Source organism: Calidris pugnax, unplaced genomic scaffold, assembly GCF_001431845.1.
Source record: "Calidris pugnax isolate Ruff unplaced genomic scaffold, ASM143184v1 scaffold145, whole genome shotgun sequence".
Classification (NCBI taxonomy): Eukaryota; Metazoa; Chordata; class Aves; order Charadriiformes; family Scolopacidae; genus Calidris; species Calidris pugnax.
In genome coordinates this window covers 613,205-620,881 of record NW_015090939.1, presented here as the reverse complement: position 1 = coordinate 620,881, position 7,677 = coordinate 613,205, and the positions used below count along the sequence as shown (strand labels likewise).

The following is a 7,677-nucleotide window of genomic DNA, read 5'->3' as shown; positions in this document are numbered from 1 at the left end:
CTCGGCCCGTGTCACGTCTCTACATGTGCTGTGCCCATGCCTGAGCCAACTGGAAGGCCAAACTCAGTGCCAAATCAGCACGAAGGGATCCCACCTCTCAGCTGAGTTCACCGCCGCTCCAGGGTGCCAGTCCAGAGCTGGGACACGTCCAGGTGTCTCCAAACACGGGCAGAATGAACAAGCATCTACCTGCAAAGCACCGTACAGAGGCAGCAGGGAAGAAGCAGGCCGGGTTCAGGGTGAAGTCAGGCTCTCCAGGGTCACCCCCTCAGTCTCCCAGAGGTTAATTCTCCAATACCCCAGAGCACGATGAGCAAATCACCTAAAGTCATAGGACTGGGCAGAAAAGGACCTGGGGGTGTTGGTAGGTGAGGCTCGAGGAGGCCCTGGGCAACCTATTCCAATGCTCAACCACTCTCTCTGTGAAGAATTGTTTCCTAATGTCCAGTCTAACTTCTGCTGTTAAGCTTTGGTACCTGTTTTGGGTGTTTAGATTTGTTTTTTGGGGTGGGGTTCTAGAGCCTCAAGCTCTTTGGTCCCTCTAATGACTGAATTTCACCCAAAGCTAACACAGCTCACCCTATGGGGGCTGCCCTGCCCTCCCACACCCAGCATGAAAGGGTTCAGGGATAGGTGGAAGGAAAGCTGAGCACACGTCCTGGTCCAGGGCGTTGGCACCGGAGCTCATACAGTTGGATTTGGGGTTGAATTGCCACAAAACTTGGAGAAGATCAAGACACGGCCCGTGTCACGTCTCTACATGTGCTGTGCCCATGCCTGAGCCAACTGGAAGGCCAAACTCAGTGCCAAATCAGCACGAAGGGATCCCACCTCTCAGCTGAGTTCACCGCCGCTCCAGGGTGCCAGTCCAGAGCTGGGACACGGAAGGGAGCCTACAGGAAGGCTGGGGAGAGCCTGTTTAGAAAGGCCTGCAGTGACAGGACGAGGGGCAATGGCTTCAAGCTGGAGGGGAACAAATTTAGACTGGAGATGAGGAGAGGGTTCTTCACTGGGAGGGTGGTGGAGCACTGGAACAGGTTGCCCAGGGAGGTGGTTGAGGCCCCATCCCTGGAGATATTCAAGGTGAGGCTCGACGAGGCCGTGGGCAACCTGGTCTAGTTGGGGGTTCCCTGCTGACTGCGGGGAGGTGGGACTAGATGGCCTTTGGAGGTCCCTTCCGGCCTGGGCAATTCTATGATTCTGTGATTCTCATACAGTTGGATTTGGGGTTGAATTGCCACAAAACTCGGAGAAGCTCAAGACACAGCCCATGTCACATCTCTACATGTGCTGTGCCCATGCCTGAGCCAACTGGAAGTCCAAACTCAGTGCCAAATCAGCACGAAGGGATCCCACCTCTCAGCTGAGTTCACTGCTGAACTCAGTGTGCCAGTCCAGAGCTGGGACATGTCCAGTCCAGAGCTGGGACACGTCCAGGTGTCTCCAAACATGGGCAGAATGAACAAGCATCTACCTGCAGAGCACCGTACAGAGGCAGCAGGGAAGAAGCAGGCCGGGTTCAGGGTGAAGTCAGGCTCTCCAGGGTCACCCCCTCAGTCTCCCAGAGGTTAATTCTCCAATACCCCAGAGCACGATGAGCAAATCACCTAAAGTCATAGGACCGGGCAGAAAAGGACCTGGGGGTGTTGGTGGACAGTCGGCTGAACATGAGCCAGCAGTGTGCCCAGGTGGCCAAGAAGGTCACCAGCATCCTGGCCTGTATCAGGAACAGCGTGGGGAGTAGGGCCCGAGAGGTGATTGTCCCCCTGTACTGGGCACTGGTGAGGCCTCACCTTGAGTACTGTGTCCAGTTTTGGGCCCCCTACCATAAAAAAGACATTGAGGTGCTGGAGCGGGTCCAGAGAAGGGCGAGGGGTCTGGAGAATAAGTCTTATGAGGAGAGGCTGAGGGAGCTGGGGGTGTTTGGTCTGGGGAAGAAGAGACTGAGGGGAGACCTTATTGCTCTCTCCAACTCCCTGAAAGGAGGGTGTAGAGAGGTGGGGGTCGGTCTCTTCTCTCAAGTCACAGGCGACAGGACAAGAGGAAATGGCCTCAAGTTGCCCCAGGGGAGGTTCAGGCTGGATATTAGGAACAATTTTTTCACTGAAAGGGTTCTCAGCCATTGGAATGGGCTGCCCAGGGAGGTGGTTGAGGCCCCATCCCTGGAGGTGTTCAAAAGAGGGGTTGATGTAGTGCTGAGAGGTCTGGTTTAGTGATGATCCTTGTTTGTTGTGTGGGTGTTTATTTTTGTCAAAATTAGGTTGACGGTTGGACAAGATGATCTTTAAGGTCCCTTCCAACCTAGAAGATTCTGTGATTCTGTGACACACAAGCAAGATAAGCTCAGGCTGGTTGGTTCATCTCACCATCAACTCAGACCCCCATCAGAACATCTAAGGTGCCCAATACCAGGCCAGTTGGTGTCACACAAAAACACCCAGACACATCTCTGACCGATTTACTTTTTTCCCCTCCAAAAAACTTAGGGTTTTAGGGTATTTCCCCAACCTTCCCAGCAGCTCCCAGGCGTGGGTGTCACTGAGAATCGCTGCTGCTGCTGGGAAGAATCCTTCAGCAAAACACACTTTGAACGGGATCCACAGAGAAGAGGTTTGTGTTTCCTGAATGGAAACGAAACCCCTTTCTATAGGCTGGAGAGGAGATTTCAATGGCCAAACTGTTCCCTCCAGCCCTTATTTTCTTTGGACCTGGAGTATACCCCACATGAGACATCTGGCACAGAGCTCACAGGATACAGTTTGCTTTGGCGCTGGCCAGCTTTTGGAGCTCACAGTGTTTAAATAGGATTTTATGAATTGAACAGTCTCTCACTCTCTTCTGTAACGCTTCAAATTAAGGTTTCCACATATGCCTTTAATAGAGATTCACTAAGACACTTATTGCATGTTAAATAAACACCGCACGGTGAAATAGAACACCCTCACTGAGGATTAACAAACATACAATTCAGTCGGGCTGCTGCAGCTGTTAAACCTCAAATCCAGCTTCAATGTCATCATCAGTCATTTTATTAAGATAATAATTGCCCTATTAATGCTAATTAAGTGACTAATGCCCTTATGCCCCTGTGACACTGCTCAGTGATAACCCCCAATGCAGACACCACAGTTCCCTCTCCATCTCCAGGGGGTTAGTTACCAGGAGAGCCAGGAGTTGCTCACTGTCCACTACTCCCAGTAGGGTTCCAGACAGAAGTTAAGAGAAGCAGGACCTGGCTTTTTGGAGAACGAAGGGGAAGGTGTGGAAAAACACAACAAAAATGAACATCTTCCTAACAACTTAACGGGCAGGTTAGTTCATCCAAAGGATGAGAGAGTCAAGCCTGTTTTCAAGCAGGTAAAGAGGGCAGAGCAGTAACTGCAGCTGGTGGTGTTGGCCAGGAGAGCCAGTAAAATAGAAAGGGATCCCTGCTCTATCAACCAAGCTTCCTTCCATGCCCACACACACAAAGAACACCCCAGCAGGACCCTGTTGGGAGGGCTGGGGAAGCCCAGCCCTCTGCTCCGAGGTGCTGAGGCCCATCCAGGAGGTCTGAGGGGAATGGAGGACACTGATTCACAGCCTGCACCTCCCAGGGTGACCTGACCTTCCATCCTGAGATGGCCCAGATGTTCCAGTTTGGGCTACGAAAGGGGCTCAGCAGCTGCTGAAGCTGAAGCTGTGTCATAACACTTGGCTCGCTACGCAGAGAGATTCCCCTGCCCCTCGCTCCCAGCTCTTGGGTGGCGATGATGACTTTTAAAAGTTTGTAAGAAAGAAAGCAAAAGTGGATTCCTTGCAGCCTCGTCATTTTAGTTGGAAAAAATATCTTCCATAAATGGTAAATATAATTGACCTCATGGCAAAAAGGGGCAGGGAGGAGCAAGTTATCACTCGCCATGTGATAGGAACCTTAAGTGTAGCTCAGGGATCCAACCTATTAGCACAGGCAGGCTCCCATTTGTTCAACTATAAAAGAACACGTTGCCAAGACCCTATAATGGACTGCAGATTTAGATATTGATTAATTGTTCAAACATCTCTGAAATGTACTAAGTTAAAAGGGAAATGACCTCATGTTTCCTCTGAGACTCTTCACCTTCCTCCCGCTCCAAGAATTTCCCCAGCAGGGCTTGCCGTCCCTTTGCTGTGGGGGACTCCAGCACGACTCCCAGCAGCCCTTTTTGGGGAGCAAAGCTCAAAAAAACCAACCCAAACAGCCTCCTCGTTAACCTCTTCCTCAAGCTTCCTCTACTGGCATTGAGGGGAAAAAAAGGAAAGAGTAAAAAAAGAAAAGGTCAGCGAGAGTTTTGACTTGAATCTAAGCCTGACTTCTGTGGGTCAGGTCACGTTGTAACTAGACACACTGGGGTTTGAACATGGAAAATAAGAATGAGAGAGAGAAAATAGAGCTTTGCTGATCCCTTAAAGTTTTTACACCACCTTTACCAAGCCCCTGAGACCGTGGTACAGAGAGCAGAGACCCCACGGGCCCACCCAGACACCCCACACTTCTGCCCAACCCGCAAAGGCAGGGCTGCATCCCCAAGTACAGTTGATTTTTATTCCATTCACTTCTTCCCTGTTCTTCAGGAAAAGCATCAGCAAGAGGATGGGAGCACCAAAAGCTCCTGAGATACCCGAGCACAGGTAAATGTCACACAAACATGCCAATGTTTGGAATTCAAAGCACTTGGATCAGAGCATGATCTCACCAGGAGAGACACACCACATCCCACTCCAAACCCAGGGCTCCAGAGAAGACACTTGGCAAGACCGGGAAGGGGAGGCCAGTAACCATGACAACCACTCATTTCTTAGCATCAGCCAACAAAAAATGACTCCTGGAGATGCAAGCCCCATGACCAGTGCTTCCATTTCCCCTCCACACACGGAACTACACCCAGGAATGTCACACGGGCTCCCCTTTCATTGAGAGACACCCCCCCATATAAATACCCCCTCTCAGCACACCCAGGGGAAGCCACCAAATTTCTTACTTCTGGGTCACAATCTTCAACACCAACACACACAGATGCCCAGCAGCCACCTCCGAGCATTTGGCTTCCAAAGGCTGGGAAAAACAACCAGGAAAAGCCAGGTGAAAATTAACAATACGGATGCTAAGGAACAGCCCAAACTTAAGGAAAACCACCATTTTGTGGCAGAGCTTCACCCATCCAGAAGAGATTCTGAAGTGTGTGACTTAATTCTCATTGTTATTCACCGTACACACCAGGTAAGGAGCTTTCATCTCCACCGGGGCGACCACATCACCGCTTTTTATGATCCGTGCACAGCCCATAAAATTAGGAATAAAATTAAAGCTATTCAGATCTCAGCATCAACACGGTCACGGCGCAGGGAGAAGCCCTCCCAGCCCACCCCCCAGGCATCTCAAACAGCTCCCACAAGTTAATCCTTCCCCTTCTACTTACTACTTTCACTGCCTTGGTGTCACCTGGGTCTTCCCAGCACCTCGGGGACCTTTTGGTGGTGGTGGTGTCCTCCCAGTACGTCCATCCAGCCAGAGAGCTGCTCCATGAAAAGCCTCAGTTATTCCAAGGGAGCCAGTTGTTGTTGTTGTTATCTGCTCCTGTTTTGGGGAGAAGAAAGGGTTTTTAGATCCCTGGCCACAAAAGGTAGCAGTGGAAATGGGAAGTTAGGAATTGGGGGAAAACCTCTGTTACTTTTGTGAGTTCCTTAGCACTTGGCCCCAACTCAGGCTTCTTCTAGACAACCTTTGTGTTCTCAAAGTGAGGGGTTTTTCAAAAGTTGAACCACACCCCCCCTTGCCTCCTCTCCCAGCAGCTCTCCACTCCCCAGAAAGTGATCAAAATAGAGTCACTGCCCACCCTTTTTCCCCCCCAAATTCAAACAGCATTTGTACTTCAGCATTACTCTGGGCTATTCACTTCCCACCTTGATTTTCCTGCACGTGGCCAACCACAGGATCCCAAAAGCAGCACAGCTTGATCTCCTGCAGAGGAGTTTTCAGCCAGGGTCTCCAACGTTCACCTCCTGCAAAACCATAGTCCTGCTTCCAGCTCCTCTCCTTCAAGCTTCCAGCTGCCCAGGAGAGGTCACTGAGCAGAAGGCAAGAGCAGCTAGCTCAACCCCTCCGAGAAGCAGTATTTAAGCCCAGCCAGGTGCTTATGTTTTGCCTAATTGGCAGATTTGGGTCAAGCTGCAGCTCCAAATCCAGACCTGAAGGGAACCCATACACAGCCCAACGTCCACCCAGTCACAGAATCACAGAATGGTTTGGGTTGGAAGAGACCTCACAGACCATCCAGTTCCAACCCCCTGCCCTGGGCTGGGACACCTCCCACCACACCAGGTTGCTCCAAGCCCCCTCCAACCTGCCCTTGAACCCCTCCAGGGATGGGGCAGCCACAGCTTCTATTCCAGGCTCTCCCCACCCTCACAGCAAAGAAGTTCTTCCCCACATCTCAGCTCCATCTCCCCTCTTCCAGTGTCAAACCCTTCCCCCTCATCCTAGACCTCTCCATTCCCCTCTTCCAGTGTCCAACCCTTCCCCCTTGTCCTAGACCTCTCCACTCAATGATCCAAAGTCCCTCCTCAGCTTTTTTGGAGCCCCTTGAGGGACTGGAAGGGGCTGGAAGGTCTCCCTGGAGCCTTCTCCAGGCTGAACCCCCCCAACTCTCTGAGCCTGTCCTCCCAGCAGAGGGGTTCCAGCCTTTGGACCATCTCCATGGCCACCTATGGACCTGCTCCAACAGGTCTATGTTCCTTCTGGAAGGAAGAGCTGCCCAAGGAGCTTCTTCTGTGCCAAATAAAACTGCCCCATGGGCTGGCTCCCAGATGACCAGTTAGCCAGCCAAACTTGGGGTCATGCTAGTTGTGTTTGGCTCCCAACTCTGTGTAAGTCACACCATTTCCCGGGTGCCAGGATTAGGTGTCTGCTCTGTGAGGACCTTTGGGTGGCTGTGGGCCAGGAGATCCGTGCTCCTTTCCCTTGCTAACTCCAAAGCTGACGCAGGGCAGCTTCTCAGCTGAGAAAACAGCCCAAGAACCTACGTTTTTTCCTAAGGAAGGGGTTCATCCCCCTTTGAGCACCTGCTCTTCTGGCTCGTGATCACTCTGTGCATCCCAGAGAGAAGCTCCATGCCACAGAGAGGACCAGGACTGTTTGAGATGTCAGCACCCACAGCTGCTGTGTGGTGTTGTCGATACACCAGAGGGATGGGATGTCATCCAAAAGGACCTGGACAGGCTGGAGAGGTGGGCCCAGGTGAACCTCATGAGGTTCAACAAGAGCAAATGCAAGGTTCTGCACCTGGGCCGGAACAATCCTCACCATCAGTACAGACTGGGGGGTGAGGGATTGGAAAGCAGCCCTGAGGAAAGGGACTTGGGGGTGCTGGTGGAGGAGAAGCTGGACATGAGCAGGCAGTGGGCACTTGCAGCCCAGAAGGCCAATCCCATCCTGGGCTGCATCAAAAGCTGCGTTGCCAGCAGGTCCAGAGAGGGGATTCTGCCACTTTACTCTGCTCTGGTGAGACCTCACCTGGAGTCTTGTGTGCAGGTCTGGAGCCCTCAATAGAAGAAGGACATGGACCTGATGGAGAGGGTCCAGAGGAGGGCCACAAGGATGATCAGGGGGATGGAGCACCTCCACTACGAGGACAGGCTGAGGGAGCTGGGGTTGTTCAG

General features: G+C 52.0%; 1 long non-coding RNA gene across 1 annotated transcript in view; it reads right to left on the bottom strand.

Annotated features, from left to right (window-relative positions):
* Nucleotides 1-5,924: 5,924 nt before the first annotated feature.
* LOC106893662 overlaps nucleotides 5,925-7,677 on the bottom strand; it is a 22,836-nt gene continuing 21,083 nt past the window's right edge. The window contains exon 3 of the long non-coding RNA XR_001413140.1: nucleotides 5,925-6,021. This is a non-coding gene — a long non-coding RNA (uncharacterized LOC106893662). The remainder of the gene's footprint in view (nucleotides 6,022-7,677) is intronic.